Here is a 22,987-nt window from a genome sequence, read left to right as displayed (position 1 = left end):
CCGGCTCAGGAACTGGAACAGACGACACCGGCTCAGGAACTGGAACAGACGACACCGGCTCAGGAACTGGAACAGACGACACCGGCTCAGGAACTGGAACAGACGACACCGGCTCAGGAACTGGAACAGACGACACCGGCTCAGGAACTGGAACAGACGACACCGGCTCAGGAACTGGAACAGACGACACCGGCTCAGGAACTGGAACAGACACTGGCTCAGGAACTGGAACAGACACTGGCTCCGGCTCAGGAACAGACACTGGCTCCGGCTCAGGAACAGACACTGGCTCCGGCTCAGGAACAGACACTGGCTCCGGCTCAGGAACAGACACTGGCTCCGGCTCAGGAACAGACACTGGCTCCGGCTCAGGAACAGACACTGGCTCCGGCTCAGGAACAGACACTGGCTCCGGCTCAGGAACAGACACTGGCTCCGGCTCAGGAACAGACACTGGCTCCGGCTCAGGAACAGACACTGGCTCCGGCTCAGGAACAGACACTGGCTCCGGCTCAGGAACAGACACTGGCTCCGGCTCAGGAACCGACACTGGCTCCGGCTCAGGAACCGACACTGGCTCCGGCTCAGGAACAGACACTGGCTCCGGCTCAGGAACAGACACTGGCTCCGGCTCAGGAACAGACACTGGCTCCGGCTCAGGAACAGACACTGGCTCCGGCTCAGGAACAGACACTGGCTCCGGCTCAGGAACAGACACTGGCTCCGGCTCAGGAACAGACACTGGCTCCGGCTCAGGAACAGACACTGGCTCCGGCTCAGGAACAGACACTTGCTCCGGCTCAGGAACAGACACTGGCTCCGGCTCAGGAACAGACACCACCGGCTCAGGAACAGACACCACCGGCTCAGGAACAGACACCACCGGCTCAAGTGTGTACGTAGCCCACACACACCACATGGCTGTGGCCATAATGGCCAGTGTCGCGGTCACTGAGGGCTCAGGCTCAGGAACAGACACCACCGGCTCAGACACAGGCTCGACGGCGGCCATCTTGTCAGGGGACACAGGCTCAGCAGGCGTGACGTGAACAGGCTCGGCGGCGGCCATCTTGTCTGAAGACACAGGCTCGGCAGGCGTGACGTGAACAGGCTCGGCGGCGGCCATCTTGTCCGAAGACACAGGCTCGGCAGGCGTGACGTGAACAGGCTCGGCGGCGGCCATCTTGTCCGAAGACACAGGCTCGGCAGGCGTGACGTGAACAGGCTCGGCGGGCGTGACGTGAACCGTCTCTGGCTGGGCAGACGTGACGTGAACCGTCTCTGGCTGGGCAGACGTGACGTGAACCGTCTCTGGCTGGGCAGACGTGACGTGAACCGTCTCTGGCTGGGCAGACGTGACGTGAACCGTCTCTGGCTGGGCAGACGTGACGTGAACCGTCTCTGGCTGGGCAGACGTGACGTGAACCGTCTCTGGCTGGGCAGACGTGACGGATCGCTGGGGTGGCGCAGGCAGTGCGAGCAGCTCGGGCGGGGCCGGTAGGGCGAGCAGCTTGGGCGGGGCCGGCAGGGCGAGCAGCTTGGGCGGGGTCGGCAGGGCGAGCATCTCGGGCGGGGCTGGCAAGGCAGGGTACCAGGGCGAAGCGTCAGGGATGGCAGTCACCTCCGGGATGGCCTCCGGGTTAGGAGCCGCCGGACAGGTCATTGAGGAGGCCTTTCTCTTCCTTCTCCGTCCCCGGACCACCGGAACTGGGACCACCGGAACTGGGACCACCGGAACTGGGACCACCGGAACTGGGACCACCGGACTCGGGACCACCGGAACCACCGGAACTGGGTCCACCGGAACTGGGACCACCAGACTCGAGACCACTGGACTCGGGACCACCGGAACTGGGTCCACCGGAACTGGGTCCACCGGAACTGGGTCAACCGGAATAGCCACGGAGGGGTTCTTCCTTCTCCTCCTCCGTTTCGGAACCACTGGAACTGGGACCACCGGAACTGGGTTCACCGGAACTGGGATCACCGGAACAGGAGTCACCGGAACAGAGACCACTCCCCTGGCGATCCTCTCCTGATGGCGAATGTAACCCTCCACCATCGCCTCAAAACTGACGTGATCAAAAGCTCTACAGATCAGCCAGTCCATCGGTTCATCCAGCGCATAATTAAAGAGATCCCTGCAAGCCTCCTCACCCAGGTTCAGCCCTTCAGCAGCACGACGGAAAATCTGCCCGAACTCCCTCACCTCCATCCCCTGCTGACGGAGAGAGACTAACTCCTGAAACTGGAGAATCCGCTCCCATTGCGGACAGGAGACTGGTTGCGCCTCTCTTCTCCGCTGAGTCCTCATAATTGGTCGGTTCATTCTGTCACGACAGACTAAGAACAAAAGGTGTGAGGACTCAAACGCTGGAGAAAAATAAGTATTTATTAACAAAAACACAAAACAAAACCCACGATGGGGAAAACAGAACTAAAGAAGTACAACAATAATAACAGAACAAGAACACTCTAGAAGATCACGGGGAACAGGAAACAAAAGACAATGAACCGACACAGACTGCAAACAAGAGGGAACTAATAAAGGGAAACTAATCAGGAGGGAACAGGTGGATGAACTCAAACAATAATCAGATAACAAGGGGGAGGGATCAGACAATAACACGAGCACATGGCCCAAAACAACAAAACACCCATGTGCAGCACAAGACAGGACAGGCATGTGACAGATATTCTAATGATATTCATTTAAAAAAAAGAAGTTTTACATTATAAACCTTAATTAAAAGAAAAGTCCACCCAAAAATGAAACATCTGTCTTCATTTATTAACTCTCATGTCGTTCCAGATCTGTATGACTTTCTTTTTCTTTCTTTCTTTTCTTCTTTAGTAACTTTCTTTTAGAACAAACAACTTTGGAACCCATTGACTTTCATTGCATGGACAAAAACAAAACACTGAGGCATTTCTCAAATTCAAACAGTTTTGGGATGACATGAGGATGAGACAATAACTGCATCCCAATCCAGCGGCTGCATCCTAGCGAAGGTCGTAATGATGGTCTGGCCTACTGACCACTGTTCTTGTTGCCTAGCAACCGTGACAGCTGCCGTTAACGAGTGACAGTAACGTTTGTACTGGACTTTTTGGAAAGCTATATTAAACTGTCTGAAAACTAAGCAGGGTTCACAAACTGCCATTTTTGTATACAATAAAAAGTATAAACTATAATCACATAGTAAGATAGAAGTCAACATTTGAACTGCTTTACATTTGAATTGTCTTTTTGTATGAATATGTCAGCCTTACTGTTATTTATAAGCTATAGTTTGCTCCAAAACAATGACAAAATTCACATTTAGAAGAAAGAAGCATTGAAAACTTACAGTCTCTCACTTCCACCAATATGAATGATTATGATGACATCACTCTGCACTTCAGCTTCTCATCAGATTTTCGGTCCAATCAAATGCTCTCTAGAATATGAAGCTCCGCCTCCTACACTATAATAGATATATAATATATAATATAGGCTATTTAAAAAAAGGGGAGGAGCTGTTTGATTTTTATTTTATTTATTTTTACATTTATTTTTATTTATTTTTACATTTATTATCATTATATATTTGAGTAATTTGAGTGAAACAGCAATTTCTCTCAAAACTGGTGTGTTATGAATTCTTTGTCAGATAAGGCCTTGAATGATCCATCTGTTGCCTCCTTCATTGCATGGGAAACCAAGGACGCATTTTAAGGTGCCTTCGAATTGGGACAGCCAAAATATTCCTTTTTGGGTGTACTGTCACTTTAAATAACGTCACCAACGTCAACGTGACCAAGTTATTTCTGTAGAATAATGACTAGTAGTGTGTGTGTGTGTGTGTGTGTGTGTGTGTGTGTGTGTGTAGTTGTGTACGTGCATGAGCACTGTATAGGGGGTATTTAGTTGTTTCTCAGTCCTTTTTAATGTGACTAGTTATTTGATTATAGTGGTGAAAACGTTTGCTAACATCTGCCATCAGCAAAACATGTTTCTGGCAAGAGGCCATCAGACAGATGCTTAATTAATCCCAGATTGAACGTTTAGTGAAATCAAAACGGTCACTAACGTACAGCACAAAACATTGCAAATATTGCAAAAATAGCAGTGTAAAGTTTAAACTATAGGTTAAAAAAGGCAAGCTGAGACGTACTTTGATGTTGGCTTGAGAAAGCCTAGATAGAAAGTTTGAAGGTCTATTAGACAAAGAGATTGGATGTTGCTTGGGTGTTCTGGCTGGTTGCTAGGGTGTTGCTTTGCAGTTGCTTGGGTGTTCTGGGATGTGGCTTGCTATTTTTCGGAACTAGCTTTTTGTGAAGCTATAACTACTTCAACAGCTTGTTAGGGTGTTGCTATGCAGTTTGCTATTTTAGTAACTAATGTGAAGCTAACTACTTCAACTGCTTTGCTATCATGTTGCTATGCAGTTGCTATAGTGTTCTGGATGGTCGGTAGGATGGAGCTAAGTGGTTGCTAGGGTGCCCTGGAATGTTGTTTGCTATTTTGTTTAGTAACTTTGCAGTTGTTAGGGTGTTCTGGATGGTCGCTGGGATGGTGCTATGCAGTTTCTATGTGGTTACTAGGGTGTTCTGAGTGGTTGCTAGGGTGCCCTGGAATGTTGTTTGCTATTTTGTTTAGTAACTTTGCAGTTGTTAGGGTGTTCTGAGTGGTTGCTAGGGTGCCCTGGAATGTTGTTTGCTATTTTGTTTAGTAACTTTGCAGTTGTTAGGGTGTTCTGGATGGTCGCTAGGATGGTGCTATGCAGTTGCTATGTGGTTACTAGGGTGTTCTGAGTGGTTGCTAGGGTGCCCTGGAGAGTTGTTTGCTATTTTGTTTAGTAACTTTGCAGTTGATAGGGTGTTCTGGATGGTCGCTAGGATGGTGCTATGCAGTTGCTATGTGGTTACTAGGGTGTTCTGAGTGGTTGCTAGGGTGCCCTGGAGAGTTGTTTGCTATTTTGTTTTGTAACTTTGCAGGTGTTAGGGTGTTCTGGTATGTTGCTTGTTAGTGAAGCTTACTACTTCAACCAATGTAATCTGTAGCTTGTCAATCTAGAAGCTGCTCATAATTTAAAGTGGTTTAAGACATAATTCCTCTGTGAAAGGCATTCCCTCCAGTGAAGGGTGCAGATGATCTATGTGTTGTTTCTGCATTTTCTTTTAAAGCACTTTCTTTTTTTAAATCTCCATCTTTTCTTCATTTTTTTTTTCATTGAATCTTTTTCAAAAAAATTTTTTCATTTTTTCATCATGACTTTTCATTTCCATATGCCGACACAAATCTTTCTCTTACTGGAATGAGGGGAAACACATTTGTATCTGTTACACCAGCAATGTTGTCCATGCCCTTATGCACTAGAACGAGTTTATTTCTTCATCTTGTTTTTGTTTCGCCTTGGGAATTATTCGGAAGCACAATATAAAAAGAAGCTTTTTGGAGCGTCTGGAAACATTTATTGGATTTTAAGCGATAAAGATCTCGCTCTCACACATACAGATTCGAGGATTAAGAGAAAGACTGTGCTTTTAGTGCTTCACCCATCACTGACAGATGAGAGCGAGTGATGCTGACAGATGACAGAATCCTTCAGATTCAGTGATGACATTAAACATGTGTGAGAAAAGGCCAAAGGATAACATCTCTCGCCCTTCTTGTTTGTCTTAGGTAACCAGATGTGATGTGTCTGTGTTGCTGCTCTGATTTGCACTGGGGACTAATTATTAACTGACTGAAATATCACAGTACTATGATGATTTTGTGATGCTATTATTCATAAACCGTGGAAGATCTAACAATAAGAGTAAAATGCGGTGTGCGAAAGCTTGTGCTGTTCTGTCTGTGTGTCTTCTGAGGAGGATCCCTCATCATTTCAGACTGATCTGAACCAACACTAAATTATTTATGAAGGTGAAACTTTTACTTTGTGAACTGGTGGATGCAAAAGCGTGTAATTCCTGCTTCTCATTTCACTTGTAAAGATTTGAAACATGTTTCAAAGGCACAGACGACAGATTGTCCCCTTTAACTCTGAAGGTCAGGAGAGGGCGCGGAAAGGTCATGCAGAACTAATTATTATGATGTTCTGATGTTTTTAATGCACTTGGTGGACCTCATGGAGAAATATTTAATGCATTATGACATGACCCCATAAACCCTGTAAAGCCTGACATATGAAATAATTGCCTGACATATGAAAATGGAACAGTTTATGTAACCTATAGACAAAATCATGCATCTGTGTGGTAATTTTTTTGAATCATAAAAACAAGTTTTTATGGCACATATAATATGATATAGTGAGAATATGCAGCTCAAGGAGAAAAATGTCTTATAAAGATGATATTTAATGCTTAGTTTTATGATCAAAGCACTGTAGTTTTAAAACATGAAATGCAATAAAATGATGATTGAGAGATGAACAAATAAATCTTCCTCATAAAGCCTGATGATCCTATATACTTGAGACTCACATTTGAACATGATTTAAAAAAAACCTAATTATAATAATGTATAGATAATCAAGTAAAAATCCAGTACATGTTCATCTTGAAATATTATTAACTGTATATACATATAACTATATATTATATATGAAGACTTCAGATGCAAAAGCCTCTAAGTGCCATCTGAAATTTTCTTCTAAAATGAGCATTTTTATCAAGCTTGTATATTTAAGTTCAGTAATTTCACTTTAATGACAATTAATAGGTCATTTTCATTGCCATTAAAGTGAACATAAACATACAAGCTTGATAAAACTGATCATTCTAGAAGAAAATTTCAGATGGCACTGAGAGGCTTTGAAATTTGCATATCAAATACGGTATGCAAGGGTTTAAGTCAAGTCAAGTCAAGTCAAGTTTATTTATATAGCGCTTTTCACAACACAGGTTGTATCAAAGCAGCTTCACAGTAATAAATTAGAACAATACATCAATGTTTGTTTCTAGTGGAACGTCTACGTTCGGTAATGCTGATCAATAGTATCGTTGATTGATTAATTCAATTAAATATCCCCAAATATCCCCAACTGAGCAAGCCAAAGGCAACAGTGGCAAGGAACCGAAAAACTCCATCAGGTGACCTAATGGAGAAAAAAAAAACCTTGGGAGAACCCGGGCTCAGTCGGGGGCCAGTTCTCCTCTGGCGTTTATGAACTAGAGGTCGGATTTAACTGTAGGATTAAAAGTATTATATGAATGCCTGGCTGAAGAGATGCGTCTTTAATCTAGTTTTAAACTGGGAGAGTGAGTCTGAGCAACGAACAGTATCCGGAAGACTATTCCAGAGTTTTGGTGCTAAATGTGAAAATGCTCTCCCTCCTTTGGTGGATCTGGATATCCTAGGTATGACCAAAAGCCTCGAATTTAGTGATCTTAAAGAGCGCGATGGATTATAGGGCGATAGAAGATCGGTTAAATAGACTGGAGCTAAGCCGTTTAGGGCTTTATAAGTCAGTAGCAATACCTTGTAATTAATACGGGACTTTATAGGTAACCAATGTAGGGATGATAAAATCGGTGTTATATGATCATATTTTCTTGATCTAGTTAGAACTCTAGCGGCGGCATTTTGGACTAACTGTAGCTTGTTTATTAAGGATGCAGGACAACCGGCTAATAACGCATTACAGTAATCTAGTCTCGAGGTCATGAATGCATGAACTAACTTTTCTGCGTCAGAAACTGATAGCATATTACGTAGCTTAGCAATGTTTCTAAGGTGGTTTATTGGGTTAATCATGCATGCACAAAGCATGATCGCTCGGGTTGATACTGTGTACATAATGAAGAGACCCTGAGGCTTCAGCCTTTCATTACTAAACAATGATATTGTGCATTAGTACAGTTATAATACAGTTATCGTTATCGTTCTTGGTGTGAACAGTAATTCAATTAAATACATATTTATTCACCAGGTCACTGATAAAACAGCTGGGGCGAAAATGCCACAGACTTGCACTGAAGGAGTTGTGCCATGCAGTATCAAGAGACCAGAAGATCACAGATAAATAATATGTCATTATGTGTGATGTCTTTTGAGAAGTGTTTTCCAACAGTAAACATCACACTATTGTCCTTTGTTCCCAGAATGTTCTGCTTTCTCATCCCTCATATCATTTCCATCACTGGTCTGGATGAAGTGTGGCGTTCTGCTGAGGATGCATGAGGTTTGATTGATGGGGCTTTTGTGCCGCGGGCCACTGCACACAAACAGCATTTGTCACAAGAGACACACATAAACAAACTCAAGCACTGCAGACTTTTCATTCCAGGCCAGCAAAGAAAAGAAGCCCCTGTTTTACTTCTTTTACTTGAGCATCAGTGGAGTTAGTGTGATGTTGAGTGACAGCAGAGTCGTAACATCCACTTGTATTGTTCTATACCCTTATACCGAACAAGCATGGTGCTCAGGGCTGTTTCATATTTCAGATGTGTTTCTGATTCATGAAAACCTACTCACATGCCATCTCGCTTTATGCATGTACATCATGCAGTTTTTAAGAGGGATATTTAGTGTTGTTTTTTTTTTGTAGGCATTTTGGGTTTTCATAACGTGTTGTTTCGAAGTGGAAAAAAACATGCAAAATACACTTTATTGCACTTTATTTATTTGCGTCTGTAGATTTCAGTTACAATGCATATCTTTAAAGGCGGTTTCCTCAAGATGTGTTTTTGGGTCACACTTTAGTTTAGTGTCCAATTCTCACTATTACTGTAACTAACTATTAACTACGACTTTTGCCTCAATAAACCCCTAATTAATATTATTGAGGTAGTTGTTAAGTTTAGGTATTGGGTAGCATTAAGGGATGTAGAATATGGTCATGCAGAATAAGGCATTAATATGTGCTTTATAAGTACTAATAAACAGCCAATATTCTATTAATATGCATGCTAATAAGCAACTAGTTAATAGTCATAAATCTCCACACCTTTACAGTTATATTCCTATCTATATTCTGAAGGTTTTTTGTTCATATATATTTTGCCTGATATTATACAACATTTTATTCATATCATGGAGAAAAAAAAATTGTTTCTGTACAGTAATTTCTGATTAATTGAGCGATTAAAGGAAATCTAAAAAACTAATATGTCGACAAGAATTTTAAATCTGGCTTCATCCAATGTTTAGATTTCTATTCTGGAAAGTTATGCAAATTAGGGCATATTTAATTAGACAATGCCACATTTTCCCAACAGGTTTAGGGTTACTAATGTGGATTTCATTAAGTATTTGCAGGTTCAGAATTTTATTTTGACTAAATTAAGAGAATGCCCTGGAGGATTTGCCGTCTCCCCTACTGAATCACTATTGGCTGTTGATAAGCAGGTTAAGTTTGTCACAAGATGGGTTTATAATATACTTTGTGGCCTTAAAACAGATAAACCTGACACTCTTAAAGGCGCTCTAAGCGATGTTGGGTGACGTCACTTCTTGTTGACGTTTGAAGTATTGTCAAACAAAACGGAGGCTAGCTCGACCCTCCCTCCTCCTCATCCCGTCCCCGCCCCCTCCCCTCCCCTCCCCCTCCCCTCCCCTCCGTGCTTCCTGAAACAGTCATGAACCATTTAGAAAAAACAAACTGGATTTACCCTGTCCAGCAAAACCAGAGCCTCCTGAATGTCGGATTGGAAGCCCTTCTGCTGGAGGAGTTCTCGCCACCTTTTGAACGCTTTTAGTTTTCCGATGTAAATTCGGGACTTCGCACATTCCTTCTCCTTTTCCCTCTTCTTTGTTATTTGTTCATCGGAACGTCGTCTCTTTGGTCGTGTGTTGGCCATATCAAAATTCTCAAGAATATACAATTTCAATGTTAGTCGTTGTCTAGGACATCTCCTCTAGCTAACTTCCTAGCTAGATATATATACACTAGATGTCGCCTTGTCTACGGCAGTTCATTGGAACCAATGTCTTTAAGGCGACATCTAGTGTATATATATCTATGCACCAGTCTGTGCACACGTCACACATCAGGATGCGCGTGCGCCCTCAGATCACTTGGACGTGGCTGTGTATAAGAGTTAAAAACGATATAAATACTGTTCGTTTTCTCACACAAACCGCTCGTTTCGTGTCTTAGGCCATCAATGTGTACTTACGATGGGGAATTGTTTAATTTGGACGATGGGGAATTGTTTTAATTTGGACTCTGTGCGTGCTCTTTGAGACCGTGACCATAGACCTGCATTATATGACTGACAGACAAGAACGGTTTGACCTAAAAATATCAAAATTGAAACTACTGCGGAAAAAAAGACACCTACATCTTGGATGCCCTTGAGGTAAGCTAAAACATACCAAAATTTAACATACCATTTGTGTTCAAGTCTCTAATTCCTCTTGGGAAATGCAGTTTGAAACTCTGCACAGACTGTTTTACACCTGAGGTTAGACATGAAATGAGTCCAGGTCTGTGTGGTCTGTGCATCAAGTGTATATCTGCTACTGAGACATTTTGTCATTGCCTGTGGAGTTGTTGTTGTCACGGTTCATGAATTCACTGTCTCTCTCTCGTCTAACGTGCTGTTGTGTGTGTGTGTGTGTGTCTGTGGGCGTGGTCACTGATCATCAGTGATCAGCAGCGCCAGCTGGTTTCAATTGTATGTCTCTATATAAGCTCAGTAACTGGTGTCTCATGTTGTCAGATCGTTGTGGTTTTCCTGGTGTGTGTCCCGTGCTTGTTCCTGTGTTCCCCGTGCCGTTTGTGATCTTCCTGTCGTCGTCGTGTCTTCCTGGATTTCTGCACTCTTCACGGATTCATCTAGCACTTCACAAGGGATTACCACTGGATCACTGCACCAGCACCCGTTGCTCACCGAGGTCCCTGCGTCACCACACCATCAGCGTTTGTGTCCGCCTACCTGTCCCGCTGTGTTAGCGATCTTCTGTGTGCTGTGTTCTGACCATCTGTGTGTTTTCAATAAAGAGCGTTGTTGCATATACATCCTGTCTGTCATCCGTTACAGAACGATCTGACCCACCATGGATGTAGCAGGCGCCACGAATTGGGACGAGTTTGCGACTCGAAGCATCGCGAGAATGGACACCCAGGAAGAGAGCATCTCCAACACAGGTCGGGCGGTCCAAGCGCTTGTGACGCAGGTGTCCGAGCTCACCCAACAACTCCAACAGCTAAGAGTTCCCACTGCGCCGCCCACACTGCCCGTTCAGCCCAATCCACCAGAGCCGTCCCAGCAGCGCGAACCGAGACTACCGACACCAGAGGGATATTCAGGTGAACCGGAGTTTTGCAGAGCATTTTTGACCCGATGTTCTATGCACTTTTCATTACAGCCACTGACGTTCAGTCAAGAACAGTCGAAGGTGGCATTCGTGCTGACACTGTTGTCCGGCAAAGCGGCTCTCTGGGGAACGGCAGTGTGGGAGAATCAAGATCCATGCTGCGCCTCGTTCCAGGCACTCTCCGAGGAGATGAAGAGGGTCTTCGATCGTGCGGTGGCGGGTAGGGAGGCGGCCAGACTACTCGCCGATCTCCGCCAAGGTAACGGCTCGGTGTCGGAATATTCCATCCGGTTCCGCACCCTGGCTGCAGAGTGCCGATGGAACGAGGAGGCGCAGTGGGATCATTTCCTGCATGGGTTGGCTGACCGTGTCCAGAGGGAAATCTACATGCTGGACCTTCCACGCAGTCTAAATGGACTCATTGAGCTGGCGTTGCGAGTGGATGCTCGATTGAGCAGAATGGGTCGCTTCCAACAGAACCCTCCGTTTCGCGGTATGGAGAACCCGCGTTTGGAGAACCTGGACACGGTCAGTCCCGTGTGTGATCCCGAGCCCATGCAGGTGGGTAGAGCTCGGCTTTCCCGGGAGGAGAGAGAACGGCGGAGGTCCCAAGGACTGTGCCTGTACTGCGGGAAGGCGGGTCACTTCATCCACTCGTGCCCGTTAAAAGATCAAGCCCGGTAGTAACAACGAGGCTACTATCGGGTGGGATCTCCGCCAAGAAGACCTCATCATCACCATCATCAGCTACTCTCCTTCCGGTAAGACTAAGGTGGGCAACCCACACACACGACACCAAGGCTTTACTGGATTCGGGGGCAGAAGGTAATTTTATGGACTCAGAACTGGCTCATCATCTTCGCATTCCGATTTCCCCTCTTCCGTACAAGATCTCTGTCAAGGCTCTTAATGGACAACCACTTCCTGACATTTCACACATTACTGAACCCATCACTCTCATCTCTTCTGGCAACCACACAGAGACAATATCATTCCACCTCATGAACTCACCTCTCGCACCCATCGTACTCGGACATCCCTGGCTCACATTACATAATCCCAGAGTCGATTGGGGTCACAATTCTGTTTCTATGTGGAGTAATACATGTCATGAGTCATGTCTTGTGTCTGCGTGTTCGTCTGTACCTGTGTCTGTTTTCCAGGAGGAGGCGGTGAATTTGTCTAACGTGCCCGGGGAGTACCAGGACCTGAGAGAAGTGTTCAGTAAGTCTCGTGCTGCTTCTCTCCCTCCACATCGTCCCTATGACTGTGCCATAGACTTAGTGCCAGGTGAGTCTCCGCCTAAGGGCAAGTTATATTCACTTTCTGTTCCAGAAAGGGAGGCTATGGAGAAATATATTTCTGATTCTCTAGCATCCAAATTCATTAGACCTTCCTCATCTCCAGCGGGGGCGGGGTTCTTTTTTGTGGGGAAGAAGGATGGATCTCTGCGTCCGTGCATTGATTACCGAGGGTTGAACAACATCACGGTAAAGAATACTTATCCTTTGCCGCTGATGTCTTCAGCCTTCGAGCGGTTACAGGGAGCATCCATCTTCACAAAATTGGATTTACGTAACGCTTATCATTTGGTTCGCATAAGGAAGGGTGATGAATGGAAGACCGCGTTCAATACCCCCAGGGGGCACTTTGAATACTTGGTCATGCCCTTCGGGCTGTCCAACTCCCCAGCGGTCTTCCAGGCACTCGTCAATGACGTGCTGAGAGATATGGTTGACCAGTTCATATATGTCTACCTGGATGACATATTGATTTTTTCATCTTCTCTCCAGGAACACGTTCAGCACGTCAGACGAGTGCTTCAGAGGTTGCTAGAGAATGGGCTTTTTGTCAAGGCGGAGAAATGCGTTTTTCATGCACAGTCTGTTCCTTTTCTAGGGCACATCGTCTCGTCTGAGGGAATGCGTATGGATCCTGACAAGGTTAAGGCTGTGATAGATTGGCCAAGTCCAGATTCCCGTAAGGCCCTGCAGAGGTTTCTGGGGTTTGCCAATTTTTATCGGCGTTTTATTCGCAATTTCAGCCAACTAGCCGCGCCTCTGACTGCCTTGACCTCCCCCAGAACGACGTTCAGGTGGTCCGATACAGCGGAAGCTGTATTCGCCAAACTGAAAAGCCGCTTCATTTCGGCTCCCATCCTCGTTGCCCCTGATCCATCACGTCAGTTCGTGGTGGAGGTCGACGCGTCAGAGGTGGGGGTAGGAGCAGTTCTTTCCCAACGTTCTTCCACAGACGACAAGATGCATCCTTGCGCGTTTTTTTCTCATCGTTTATCACCTGCCGAACGTAACTATGACATTGGTAATAGAGAATTGTTGGCAGTCAAGTTAGCGCTGGAAGAGTGGCGTCACTGGTTAGAAGGGTCAGGGGTACCTTTTATCGTATGGACCGATCATAAGAACCTAGAATATATCAGAACTGCCAAAAGACTCAACTCTAGGCAGGCTCGGTGGGCACTTTTTTTCGGACGTTTTGATTTTTCTCTTTCGTACCGCCCGGGTTCCAAAAACATCAAACCCGATTCCTTATCTCGTATTTTTGACCAATCCGAACGCCCGTCTACTCCCGAGTGTATTTTACCCGAGACATTAGTGGTCTCCACTCTCAGATGGGAGGTCGAATCGAAGGTCATGAAGGCCTTAGAAGGGGTAACGCCTCCGCCCGATTGCCCACCGAATCGTTTGTTTGTGCCAGAGGGGTGTCGGTCCGACGTCATTCAGTGGGGTCATTGTTCCAGCATAGCATGTCATCCAGGGGTAAGTCGCACCAGTTTTTTGGTTAGGCAACGATTCTGGTGGCCATTAATGGCTCGCGACATCCGCAGTTTTGTTTTGGCTTGCTCAGTTTGTGCCACTGGTAAGACTTCCAATCGACCCCCGGATGGGTTACTCCAACCGCTGTCTGTCCCTTCGAGACCCTGGTCCCACATTGCGCTAGATTTTATTACCGCCCTCCCGCCCTCCCAGGGCAAGACGGTCGTTTTGACTGTCGTGGACCGGTTCTCGAAGGCGGCTCATTTTATTCCCTTGCCCAAATTACCCTCAGCCAAGGAAACAGCGGTAACTGTCATAGATCACGTCTTTCGCTTACATGGCCTCCCGATGGACGTGGTTTCCGACAGGGGTCCCCAATTTGTGTCCAAATTTTGGCAAGAATTTTGTAAGTTACTGGGGGCGACTGTCAGTCTCTCTTCGGGGTTTCATCCTCAGAGCAATGGTCAAACGGAGAGAGCCAACCAAGATCTGGAGAGAGTGTTGCGATGTTTGGTTTCCAAGAATCCTTCCTCCTGGAGCCAACAACTCTCTATGGTGGAGTACGCCCACAATTCATTACCAGTGTCATCCACGGGCCTTACTCCGTTTGAATGTAGTTTAGGTTACCAGCCACCAGTTTTTGCTAGTACGGAATCCGAAGTCGCGGTCCCCTCCGCTCACGCCTTCGTCCAGAGGTGTCGCCACACTTGGACTAGAGCCCGTGAGACTCTTCTCCAAGTGGGGGCGCGCACCAAGGCTAAGGCCGATCGCCACCGGTCGAAGCCTCCCGTATACGTCGTTGGTCAAAAAGTGTGGCTTTCAACCAAGAACATTCCTCTCCGTTCCGTTTCTAATAAACTTGCTCCCAAATTCATCGGCCCGTTTCCTGTCACCAAGATCATTAGTCCGGTGACAGTCCGACTCAAACTTCCTCCTGCGTACAGGAGAATTCATCCCGCCTTTCATGTGTCAAAGATTAAACCTGTGTTTTGGGCACGCATTAATCCGCCAGTCCCGGTTCCCCCCCCGCCGCGTCTCGTAGATGGGGAACCAACTTATTCGGTTAACCGTATTCTGGACTCGAGAAGGAGGGGACGCGGATTTCAGTACCTGGTGGACTGGGAAGGTTACGGTCCGGAGGAGAGAAGTTGGGTTCCTGCTAGAGACATTCTGGATCACTCCCTTATCGATGATTACAATCGACAGGTAAGTCCGTCGGGGAACGCCAGGAGGCGTTCCTAGGGGAGGGGGTACTGTCACGGTTCATGAATTCACTGTCTCTCTCTCGTCTAACGTGCTGTTGTGTGTGTGTGTGTGTCTGTGGGCGTGGTCACTGATCATCAGTGATCAGCAGCGCCAGCTGGTTTCAATTGTATGTCTCTATATAAGCTCAGTAACTGGTGTCTCATGTTGTCAGATCGTTGTGGTTTTCCTGGTGTGTGTCCCGTGCTTGTTCCTGTGTTCCCCGTGCCGTTTGTGATCTTCCTGTCGTCGTCGTGTCTTCCTGGATTTCTGCACTCTTCACGGATTCATCTAGCACTTCACAAGGGATTACCACTGGATCACTGCACCAGCACCCGTTGCTCACCGAGGTCCCTGCGTCACCACACCATCAGCGTTTGTGTCCGCCTACCTGTCCCGCTGTGTTAGCGATCTTCTGTGTGCTGTGTTCTGACCATCTGTGTGTTTTCAATAAAGAGCGTTGTTGCATATACATCCTGTCTGTCATCCGTTACAGTTGTCCTCTTATAAAACAGTTCTGGGTCTTGACTTTTAGGGTATGCTTATTAGGTTTAAATGATGAGATACCCTCAGACTTCCAGAATAAAGACCTTCTTAACCACCTAGCAAATCACAAGAACACATAGCATTCACCTAACAAAGATCTTAGTAGCTGCATAAGCTGCATTTTGCAGAACTTGCATTTTCAAAAGAATATGTAGTTTAGCTTGCCATCTTCTTGGATCCCAGTGTTCTCATTAATCCAGCCGAACGTTTCAGCTGTGCCAGCGTGTGGTGATGGATGTGTTTGTTCATTACTTATAAGTTCCAGTCGTTCATTAGTGTAATGTTTGGGACTATTGCGCTCATGCATTTTCTGGTCTATCCACCTCATTCTTTCAATATAAAAGCAAACACTAAATATGAAGTAAAGATTCACCATAACAAAGAAAAAGAAATGTCAGTGCTGCATCTTCAGCTAAACTAATGCAAACTGTCATTTTGGGGTGAACTAAAAGTCCTACATGCAGTTACACTTCACAAAGTCAAACTGCTAATGGTTTATAGTTCAATGTTAAATATTAGAGAAAGTATTTTAAAATCTCATTTGAATGCCCCTCAAAAGCTTGCAATTATGACTGACTGTTTAATTGCTTTTCAGATTCAAAAGCTTTTCACAAGCATTATGTGCAAAATTATCTTACATTCCAGCAGATCTTAAGATTCTCCTTCATCTGTTGATCTATTAATCAAAAGCAGATGGACATTATTTCAGCGCATGTGAGGTGTAGTTTCTGAAATATTGGTGGCGTCTAGTTGAAACTCTGGCGAGAGACATGAAGTAGGGATTGATCAGCGTGTGTTAATGCTTTAATGAGAAGACATGCTGCATGACGTTTAGTTCCAGTATTGAAAGCTTAATAGAATTAAGTTCAGTGTCTGCAAACAACAAGACAATTCAATAATACAGATTAATTTATCAATTATAGTCTCAGTCTATAAATAAATAAATAAATAGATTATAATTATAACAATCATTATAAACAAGTGAAAATAAATAATATATCTTTTTATTTATAACATTTTTATTTATATTCTGTTCTATAATTTATTTATTTATAACATTCTAATAATCAGATAAATAGAATGCATCCTAATACAATTATTTAAATTTAATATAATTATCTATTCTGCTGAATACAAATTCTGTTTTCTCAGGATAATTGATGATAATTAAATCATAGCCCCATACCTTATAACAGTGAAAACACGGAAAGACGGAAAATGATGTCATTAGCGGGGAAAGAGTTAAACATTGAATTTCCATAATTTCCCCAGTTGTTTGTTATTTAATGAAAAAGAGTTAATTATTTTGAAAAGCACGTTAATAGTCATTGTCAAAAGTTGAACTTTTCCTCTATATTATTTCTGTGTGTAAGGGTTATGTTTAGCTTCATTGTGTTTTAGGGGCCACAATGCAAACTTTTCCATTTTTAGTCCATTGTTGTCATGTAAACACACCCTTAGTTTGGTTTTCCCTGTTCCCGATTGCCACAGTTCTAGTTCCTCGTTTGTTTCCATGGTTTCTAATTGAGTTAAACACCTGTTCCCTGTTCTGTTGATCATCTTCCCCTGTGGATTTAAGCCGTTGGTTTTCCTCAGTTCCTGGGGCCTCATTTATAAACGTTGCGTACGCACAAAAGAAGGCGTACGCCGCTCTCTACGCAATAATTGGTATTTATAAAAAGCAAACTTGACGGGAAAATGTGCGGTCCTTCACGCAAGCTCTGACCCAGGCGTACGCACAAAAACGGGTGAAATGAGAAATGGCGACACCGTCGGCAGATGGAAGAAACACGTGAAAGTGTGTGAAACTGTAGATCGTTGTGTAAAAGAAATGGCAATGCTGCCTCTCATCAATAACATGAAGATTTCACAAAGCAAGTCTTACAATTAACAGCCTACACAAACACCCGTTTGATCGATCTGCAGTCTAAAACAAACAAAATCAAACGAAGATTACAACAGAAATGCAATTTAACACATATTTGCAAAAAGATATAAATATGTTCTGCAATAATATTAGCATGTTATGCAATTCATCCTCATAACACATCTGTAGCTTGTCAGATGCAATCAAATGGATGGTAATAAAAAGCCATGATGCCATCACAATGTGTAATGACGCACAATGGCTGATCATGCGCTTCACGTTTGCGCGTGAGTGAAGTTACGTTTCTTGGTTTTCCTCTGTGTTTGCCATGATTTCGCAATCGATGAATATTAACTTTTGGGCGTTTCACGGTCTATTTATGGGCAACTATGGGCGTGACATGAAGCCGCAAAAGCTGCGCTACATTTAGAATTGATTGTGATTTATTAAGGGAAAACTGCGTAGGATGTGCGTGCGCACGGTTTTATAAATCTGAATATTTCTGTGCGTACGCACGTCCTATGTTTCATCCGTACGCCACTTCTGACGCAAATCCTACGCAAAGTTTTATAAATGAGGCCCCTGGTCCTCTGTTAACGTTATGCTAGTGTGTAGTGCTTTGTTTAGTCCTAGTGTTTATTAAAAGAATCTTGAATCATCGAAATTAAAATAACACAAATTAAAGTATTTATACATGCTTGTTATGTTTTCTTTTCAATGTTTACTGTTTTGTCTGTCGTGTCCTTGTTTTTCTTAGGTTTTAATGTTTAAATGTTTTTAATGCTTTTGTATTTAATGTTTTGTATTTATGTTTTTATTGTTATGTAGCAGGCTATTTAACAATGGAGCGTGTAATGGTGACCACATGAATTTCCTACTTGTGGATAATAAAGTTTACCTTGTAATCAAAGCAGAATTATATCCATTCCACATTTACAGCAGTTAATCTCTCTAAATCTAATGCTACCACTGGAAAAGAGATGCTTTGTGAAAGGTCTCAGATAACAATAGTTTGGCAAGAGTGTGTGCTTGTCTTTATTCCTCTAATGCAAATATCTTCTTGTGTATGAAAAACTCACTCGCTCTATTCTTCCTGAGCACCTAATTATGCATGAGAGCTTGCCATAGGTCAGCTCTAAAAAGCTTTTTATTATGGTAATGGCTGGTGTGTGTGTGTGTGTGTGTGTGTGTGTGTGTGTGTGTGTGTGTGTGTGTGTGTGTGTGTGTGTGTGTGTGTGTGTGTGTGTGTGTGTGTGTGTGTGTGTGTGTGTTTGTGTGGAGGACGGGGTGAGTTAAGGCAACAATATATCCAGCCTCTGATTCAAGCATAGTGGTCAACGCGTGACCCATCATGCATCTTTCAGCGGGACTTGTTGAGATGCAGAGGAGTTTATTTATGGTGTTACTATAGTGTTGCCATGCAACTGTCCCATATTACAATGAAAAGGCTTTGACCACTGAAAATATATTACAGAGCTGATAACAACTCTGCAATAAACAAAATGCTAACAATGTGATTTAGTGCTTTAGTGTAGGTTTCACCAATGTGGCCAGAATGTGGCTGGGTTAAAAACAACATATTGAACACTGTATACTTGAGGCATTTTGGAAAAAAAGATTGATTTTTTTCCAATTAAAATTATGCATGTATAATAACTCTATTGAATGCAGTCATGAATTAAAAATTACACTTGCCCCTTGATGCTTTTTCAAAATCAAGTTCTTAACATCTTTGTCTTTAAAAAAACAACATCTAAACATCCTTAAAACAAGATAAAGTATTAAGATTTGTTGTCATGCTACATATATTGTTACAAAATATATTTGAGCATAAACAGTATGTATATATGTATGGTTATATGGTGTGTTTATATATATACATATATATATATATATATATATATATATATATATATATATATATATATATATATATATATATATATATATATATATATATATATATATATATATACACACACAGTATATATAAAATAATTGTATTATTTTTTTTATATCAAAATATATTAAAATATATTTAATATTTAAAGGTATTTATAAATTACTAATTTGATAATTATATATATATATATATATATATATATATATATATATATATATATATATATATACATATAAATACATATATATAGGCCTATATATATATATATATATATACATAATTATTTTTATTTATTTTTTACAATGTATTTTTTTTTTATGTTGGTGTAACTTTAGGCTATCTTTTACATGGTATTATTTTCTGTTCTTATTTATAAATATTCCCTTCAGGCCAATAACCTGAACTTCTGACTGAAAATTGATAATTAGTTCACATTTTCAACACAAAAATTCAAATGACCGGTGAACCCTATCTACACCTAACAGAAAGACAAATAAATTATATTTTATTTATTTTTAATTATAGACAAATTCATTATTTATAAATAATAATGTTTGATCTGTATTAGGACAAAAATTGAAACTTCATAGAATACGTTGATGAACAACATTTTCATTTCACTGTCGACAAACAAAACGTAATTGTTAAAGCGTTTCAGGCCCTGTTTAGATTAAAAGCCTTTCATAGTCAAGTCCAGTGCTGTAATACGCCAGACTAAGATGTTTTCATATGAAACGCTTTTGCATTGCAGATGCATGAGGAGACGAGTATTTTCTGAATGTGTGATGCAGGTGTGAGTAATGTCTGATGGGCTGTAGAGGGTAAAGAAGGAACTCCATCATGCCTCTGTTGTTTCCATCACTGTGAAGCATCACTCATTTCTCCCATATCCCTCTGGAGTCTCCCGCACATCTCTGACTCAATGGAGGGGAAATGCTAATGCTAGCTACGGACCTTTCCTCATTCCGCGGCTGAAGAGAGAGTGTGTAGGTGTTTAAAGATATTCTGTGTAAAATTAGAGGTTGAGAAGCCAGCAGAAAGCAGGGATCACTTTTTCAGCAAGACTTAAGCCGAGAGAGAATCTACCATTTCTTTTCATGCACAACTTTACCATATTACATATACACTGAAAAAAAAAGGATTTTCTTTGAAACAGTTTTCACACATGCAGTAACACATTGAAACATGAATTTTTAGAAACACTGAAATTGTATTTTCTTGTAAAACATAGGCTACTCCAATAATTTAACTTTGTAACTTAAAAATCTTCTTTTTAAAAAACTGTTTTTCTGTAAAAACTTTTTATTATGACTTTGGAAAATCGTTTTTACACTGTACATTTCTAAGTACAATCAACTTGGATGTTTAAGTCAATTCAAATTAAATTACCTTAAACTGACTTAAAAAATGAGTTGAATCTTGTACAACATAAAAAAAGTAGGAAATTGCTTAAATCGATGCATAAAACATATGTTGTCATAACTTATTCATTTTCTTACAGTGTATTTATTTGGGTCACATATATCTAGTTTCCATAAAATCCATTTATACCACATATTTTATGATTATTCTATTTTTTTCATTTCCAAATCAAATTCCAAACTTACGTAGGCTATGTTTCCTTTCAGTTTTTAAATTCAATTCATTTTAATTCAGTTTAAAACATTTCTTATCTGGAGTTAGATAACATAACTGTTGGACAATTAAATAACCTGGCTGCATCATATAATAAATATAATAAATGTTGCATCAACAAACTCAACATATAAATGAGAAGTAGTGCTCATGCAAAATTTGCCAGTATGATGTTGTGGGTGGTTGCTAGGGCGTTGCTATGCAGTTGCCAAGGTGTTGTGAGTGATTGCTAGAGAGTTGCTATGCAAAAAAAAAGAGAGAGTCAAAAGTGCTCATGGTCTGTGCGATATTAACTGTCGTATTTGGGTTTAGGGTTTATTCAGATCACTAACCCTGAATATAATCTTGCTTTAGTAAGAAACAAAAGTGTGCTTCTGGTCTGGCCTGTTTTCTCCCCATATACAGTGACAGTCACGACGGGAACATCCGCCTGACAGCGGGACGATCGATTCACCTCAGAATAACGAGTCACCTCGAGATTTTCCCTGCTGAAACTGACACTTTGAATTGGATGAATATTTCATGGGCTCAGAAGAGAAGGTGATGAAAACAATGAATAATGTGAAAGGCCGTTTCCTTGAGGACACACGAAGGATCTTCTTTAAAAGGAGAGGGGGAAATTAAAGTGTTTTTGCTTGCAGATCAGGCTAAAGATGCGCGTGCACTGGCGCGGAGAGGAGCAGACGCTTGCCATTCATTCTCTATGGGAGTCTCTCGCTGGGGATTGTGGGATTGATAGCATGGGGAGAATGTCAAAAAGAGTTCAGGAATGTTCGACTTAGTGCAAATGAGAGGGCGAAAAACGCCTAGCGATGCAGTCGATGACGGCTGTCGTGAGTGTTTCGAAATCTGCTGATGGTGCTGGATTACTTAAATCACATTGCTATTTAATTCAGATTTAAAATAGGGGAAGATGGGGGACGATTTCTATTTAAATTTGAATTATGACTATATAGTTGATAATAATTGAATAACCCAATGAGAGACAAAGCAGAATCCCAGTAAAAGAGATTTATGTGAAAGGTAATATTGTTCTGTGTCTTATTTATAGGCATATTAATATTTACATATTTAATTGCCCATATTTTAATGGACGATATGTCATAATAGCAACACTAATTTTAACACTAAATTGAATGATTTCACTTAACTATAGGTTTTAATGCAAGCAAATATGTCTGAAATGTACATCTAATTCATGGAAATTCTGAATAATAACCCCATTAATTACAATAATTATTGCATTTAAAAACACTAGTAACAACATGGTAATTGCTGAGATGAGATTTTGTGTCATCTTTGGTCAGGAGAAACCATGGTCATCTTACCCCGACTTATACTCTTTGCATTGTATGTGGCTTGATTAACACACAACTGTATTGAATTTACACTGTATATTTGGGCGTTTTGCATTTTTCCTGTATTAAACTTGTTTATATGAAACTTTATTGGCTGTATTGTCATAATTTACACATAATTATACATAATTTACGCCTTACTTCCTCGCTGACTGGATAATACACAAACATTGCATGTAGATGGTGGCCATGATGCTGTCCTAATCTCCCTGCTGTGAATGCTGCATTTATCAGGTTTCTGACACAAATCTGCAGGAAATATGATTTAATGAACCTGTGTGTTATTAGACCCAGTGTTAGAGGTTATACACGAACCAATAACACAGCTGTGGCACCTCAGAGAAGCTGTGATGTCACATGATCACATCTCAAGGCTCAGAGAGGCTTATGTCACTCACAGAAATCACA

This window comes from Scardinius erythrophthalmus, assembly GCF_964197995.2.
Source record: "Scardinius erythrophthalmus genome assembly, chromosome: 21".
In the NCBI taxonomy this organism is placed as follows: domain Eukaryota; kingdom Metazoa; phylum Chordata; class Actinopteri; order Cypriniformes; family Leuciscidae; genus Scardinius; species Scardinius erythrophthalmus.
This window is presented reverse-complemented; position numbering follows the sequence as displayed.